Source organism: Lygodium microphyllum, chromosome 29 (assembly GCF_053477565.2).
Source record: "Lygodium microphyllum isolate KBCC chromosome 29, Lygodium_microphyllum_v1.1.10, whole genome shotgun sequence".
Taxonomy (NCBI): domain Eukaryota; kingdom Viridiplantae; phylum Streptophyta; class Polypodiopsida; order Schizaeales; family Lygodiaceae; genus Lygodium; species Lygodium microphyllum.
Window position 1 is genome coordinate 63542429 of NC_141163.1, and position 6000 is coordinate 63548428.

The window sequence follows — 6000 nt, forward strand, 5'->3', positions numbered from 1 at the left end:
ATGGCAATCACAAATGATAAACTCTATGCCATTTATATTGCAAATGTGTATTTGATAGGTAAACATTTGTGGTTATTATGAATACCTTGAAATGTTGCAATCCAAAATATATAAGTAATGCCCAACATTTTTACTCAATATTGTCTTTCTTGAATAGGAAAAATGAAAATTTGATGACATTGGCATGTGTGAAGGCAAAAGACCCTTCAATGTTAAATATGACTGATTTGAAGAATGCAGATAGAAGATACTATTCTGTTAGATGGCTTTGATACTTTCTTTAAAGCGCAGAGATGGTAGCATGTCCTGAAGGCATTCTTGCATTTACTTGTGGACATAACAATGTTGCAGACTCTGCACAAGATGCTAGAGTTGATGCAATCTAGCAAATGCTCAACATGTAGGTTGATGTAGATTTTTATAGTTCTATGGTTAATATTTACATGTTTGATGCATAAAAAATTAGATTAAGTAGTTGTTTGATTGATGTAGATGGTTGAGAGGCCTTTTGTAAAATGTATCAATTGTGGTCCTCCCTCTTCTATTAGAGGAGTGGCTTGACCTTCACAATGATAATTGCATGTTTTCCAAGATAGTGTTAGAGCAAGGGCCAATACCATGGGGATGCCATGAGTGCCATGGTGGTTGGAGTACCCATTGAGTGATACACCCAAGCAAGAGGTTGAGCTTTGGGACACTAAGTACGAGTCCACGTATTGGTTTCCTATTGCGTTGAGTGATGATGTTGTGATTGTGCATTAACAAATGTATCAAATTTTTATTGAAGGATTCAAATTACAAATAGGCTAGCTCATCATGCCTCATGAGACAACAAGGTCCATTGACCTAGAAGAGGGTGCTAGGGTGACAGTTTTCTAATAATAGTAATAATTACATTTTTCTTCAATAGAAGCAAAGTCATTGAAAAGTAAAATAGTAGATGCAATGCGAATGCATAGCATCACATAAGAGATAGAGATTGTGGAAGGTAGTCAAGGATGTGTCCAAGCCATGCTTGTGATTCTTTTGCATTGTTTAGGAGTCATAATATCATGTGCAATAGAAAATGGTACTAACATCATCAACATGGAGAAAGAAGTGACAAAGGCAAAGAGGGGGGGCTACACTAGTGAGGAATGAGAAAACATAGCCATATCTAGCAACTATAGTTATAACTCTTTTATTATGCCACAATTTATTTCATGTTTACATTGTAGGGAAAAGAAAGATAGCGATGGGTACACAACGAGCGAATGCTACAAACTCCATCACATACCCGCTCTTTGGTGTTGTGGACATCCATGCCATATGAATAGTTTGCTAAGCAAGCAACCACATATAAAACATGTAGAGATGACTTGCTCCAAGAGAAACCACATTGCGGTTTGTGCATCATTCTTACGGGTTTCCCTAGCCTCAACTCATTTGTGCACAAGGTTTTTCGTGCACTAGAATAGATGCGAGTGGTCCTAAGGTTGGGGCTTATACCTAAGTGTGCATCTTGGTGGTGTGAATGCAATTATCCTAAGATATGGTGTAGAGTGAGTGCCCACTGGTGTGCATAGTGCATTGGTGTGAGTTGATGCATGTGTGCACTAATAGGTATCTACACTAACACGTGTCCAAGTGCACTTATGTACACCATGATTAGCTCTCATGTCCTACTATGTAGTGGTGTCTAAGTGGTATCTAAGTGCAGGAGGGCATGCCTAGTGCTCTATTGTGTCCATTATGGTGGAGGTGTACAAGGATAAGAGTGCTAGAATGGTTGGAGTGGATTTACTAGTGCACATGTGCACTAGGTGTAGTAGTACACAAGTGCAATGCCTGTACAATGGATTGAATGCATGTAGATTAGTGCATGTGTGCACTAGGATGTATGTAGGAGGATTGCACTAGTGTACGTGTGCACTGGTACTCGTATGTGCATTAAGTTGGATGTTTTGCATGAGGGTGGACTAATGCAACCTAAGTGTTGTGTTATAGGTGAGTATGGGTATAACTAGAAAGGTTTAGAGCACAAGGCTCAAGTGCACATGTGTGAGTTTGTGTGCAATAGTGCACATATGGAGTGCACTATGTGTATGGCTTAGCGCAAGTGCATTATACACCAGGCTAGTGTGCAAGGGTAAGTATGCAGGTGCAAGGCTAGTGCACAAGGGTATATATGCACGTGCAAGGCTAATGCACTAGTGCATGGTGAGTGTGCGAGATGATGCTAAGTTGCACAAGTATATCTATGGTTTGGAGACTAGCCTCTCAATTGAAATTATGGCCTAGAAACTAGCCACACTTTCCCAAGAAGTAGAATTCACTGAATGGTGTGCTCACAAGTAAAAAAAGGATGTTTCTACTCAACCTTTATTTGGATAGCATAAGGTCATAAATAGATAGGACAATTTTGGGGGCAATGTTGATGGATCTAGCACATCATTTGGTATCCCTAAAACCATATGCCCTTTAATGCTTCAAGTCATCAAAATAATTTTAAGATAGCACATTCAATTGAGCATAAGCATGGAGACAATAAGCCATGTAATAATTCAATGAGTGGTGGAAAAAACTTCATACCTATGAATCTCTTAAGCGAGAGGAAAGAAATGGGTCTATGCTTTAAGTGTGAAGAAAAGTATACGATCGACCATGCTTCAAAAGTGTACTTTTAAGAATGCAAACTAAAGAACTATAACATGATTGTCTCTATGGATGTAGAGGAAGAAGAACTTGAGGATCCAAATGTTGTTGGCCATGTTGAAAATGAAGATCATGATGAGTACTTTGACCATGATGAGTTTTATGACCCATCAGATGGCTTTCCTTTTGATCCATGTGGGAATGTGCCATTTCGTTTGGGTGGGACTAACCTACATACTATTGCTACTACACTTTGCTCTATCTCTATGGACACTTAGACAAGTTCTAGGAGTCCCAATACACTTTGTATGTAGGGTAGCATCCATAGGATAATTTTTTTCATTTTGATAGACAATGGGAGTACCCATACTATTTTCAATAAGTCAATTGTTATTAGGTTGAGATGTATTCCCATAAATTTATAGTATCCTATTAAGGTCCAAGTAGCCAATAGCAAGGATGAATTCAGCACCCAAATGTGCTCATTAGTTTGCATAGAGTTGGATGAAAATTATGAGGCAAAAGTGAACTTGATTGCTTTGGAAATGTGACTCATAGATGTGGTACTAGGGTGTGATTGCCAAATGACATCAGACAAGATTAGTATGGATTTCTCATAGGTGTATATGGAGTTTGTGAGTGATAGACAACCCATCAATTTATAGGAAATCCATAGTAAATCTAATTTTCAACTTACCACTACATAGCAACTCAAGAAGAAGTTCAAAAAGCACTCACAAATATTTGTATTGCACCTAAATAAAAAGGTAAAATATCAATCCAAATAATTAGCAAATAATTCAAGATTGAAGACTCTTCTTGAGAAGTACATGGATTTTGTTCCAAGTGCCCATAGATCTACCTCCTAAGAGAGTAATTGATCCACCCATTGATTTGGAGCTTCACTTGAATGAAGCGAGTCAATAAGCCACCCTAAAGGTTGTCTAAATGTGAGGGTGAAAAGATTGCTAAGCAAATTAAGGAGCTATTAGGGATGGGATTCATTGAGCCTAGTTCTTCACCTTATGCTTAACCATTCTTGTTGCTAAAGAAGAAAGATGGATCTTTCAAGTTGTGCATAGATTATAGAGATCTTAATAAGATCATAGTGAAGAACAAGTACCCTATTCCTAGAATGGATGATTTGGTAGACAAACTCAAGGGGGCTAACTAATTTACTAAGATAGACTTTTAGTAAGGCTACCCCTAGATTCATATGAGAGAGAGTGATGAGGTAAAAATAGTCTCTTTAGGATTGATAGTGGCCTTTACCATTTCTTGGTTTGCCATTTGGATTGACCAACACGCCAACCACTTTTCAAAGCTTGATGAATAATATATTAAAACTATTTCTATTTAGACTTTTCTTAATCTTTTTTTATGACATCCTCATTATAGCAGATCATTGGAGAACTATCTCTTGTACATAAGGAAGGTGTTTGATGTGCTGAGACACCAAAGGCTCTTTACTGAGGAGACAAAGTGCTCTTTTATGTAGTGGTGTGCAGATCAGGTGCTATATGCATGCGTTGGGAATGCCGAAAGGTCCCCAAGAACAAAGAACTCTACAAACCTTCATAGTTTCAAGAACAAAGCAAAAGAAAATTTGCATGATATGAGACAAAAAGACAAAATAGGTGCAATCTCCCCCCATGTCTTGTGTGAGCACTTCACAAGGCATGTATCTATAGATTTATTTATCTTCAAGCCCCAAAATAGCCCACTTTACAAATAGCATGTGTTTGCTTTTGCCCAAATTTAAAATAAGTCGTTTGGGTGTCCCAAAAGTCAAGTTGTGCCCAAATACAAAAATCAAATAATAAAATATTTAATTGAGCGCCTATGCATATACAAGATAATAATTTTTTTGTCAAGCGCTTTAATAAATAAGTGCGCTTAAATAAATATTGGTGCCACGCCTTTAATGATAAGGTGTGTGCCCATCAAAATAGTAATTCTTCTAGGCATTTGGATTCACGTCATCACCTGGTGCTACCCAATGCCACCGTGCGCCTACTCTACACATCAATTGAAGCATTCACAATTGTTAGAAAATAATTAAATAAAAACCCAACAAAAGTGAATATCTAACAATCTTTAGCTACAAAATAATAAAATAGGTTGGAACTGTGCCCCTAACCTTAATTTAATTTGAGTGTGCACTCTAAACTCGTAAATGTCCATAAATTTAATATGTATTTTACGGAATCACCGGCTATGGAATCACCCACGTGCACATTAAATTAGTCTAACACCCAAAAGGGATAGACATCCCAGTTAGCTTCTCGCACAAGGAATCCACCTTGTGTACAAGCCCCAGCAAATAAATATAATCATGGAACCCACCGTGGAATATGCCTCCTGGCATCATACCCCCGCTGTGGGATAGCAATTGTCCTCAATTGTTATTAGCTCAATGTGGAGAGAGTAGTGAGGGGTAAGCACTTAGGTTGCAGGTGTGCATCTGTTGGGCTTCTTCTATAGGATTATTTTCAAACTTAACTAAATATCTAGAATATCTACGGTCAGTTCTAGTGGTCACAAAGTCAATGTCTAGAATAGTTTCAGGTTCAAGGATTTCAATTTCTTCTTCTAACAAAGGAGGCTTTTCTTAGACAGGGTGGATAGGTAATTGGCCTCTAAAAGGTCATAGCAAACTGATATAAAAAGTATTATGGATCTTCGAAAGTTGGGGTAGCTCTAATTTAAATGCATTGTCATTGATATTGTGAATTCTTTTGAAAGGTCCATAATGTTGAGATATTTGCAATCACACCTAATGGAGTCTCTTTGTATGAGGCAGTTTGGGCTGAAGACATGCAGGATGTAGGAATCCCATATGCATAGGGAGGGAAAACTGCTACCCATCCAACAACTATAAAGTATTGTGCTTGACTACCACTTTTCATATGGAATGAATACAATGTCATGATGTTTTGTACTTTCAGTTAAGTGACTTGTCTTTGTCAGTCCTACAAGCTGCCATCTTGGAACCTAATTCACTTGTGTAACATTTGGTCTGCATCCTTGGTCAATGTCATCATAAGTTCACTCTATGCCTACAAGCCGCCATTTCCATGCTCTAGATCCGCATATTCTAACATGGTATCAGAGCGCAGCTGAGCATGGCTTAGCATGTCTCAAGTCTCCTCTTTGCTCCTTCAACTCCTCTTCATCCCAAGATCAGTGTAAGACTTCATTTTTCAACTCCATCCTCAGTCAAAGCTTGTGGCAGCCGTAGCCAGTTTGAACCATGTCTCCTCTGAGCCCACTTGGTTCAGAGTTCTTACTTAGTAACTAGTGCACATTTGGGCATTGAGGGGACTCAAGTTGAAGGGGTCACATCAAACATCAAATTTCAAACTA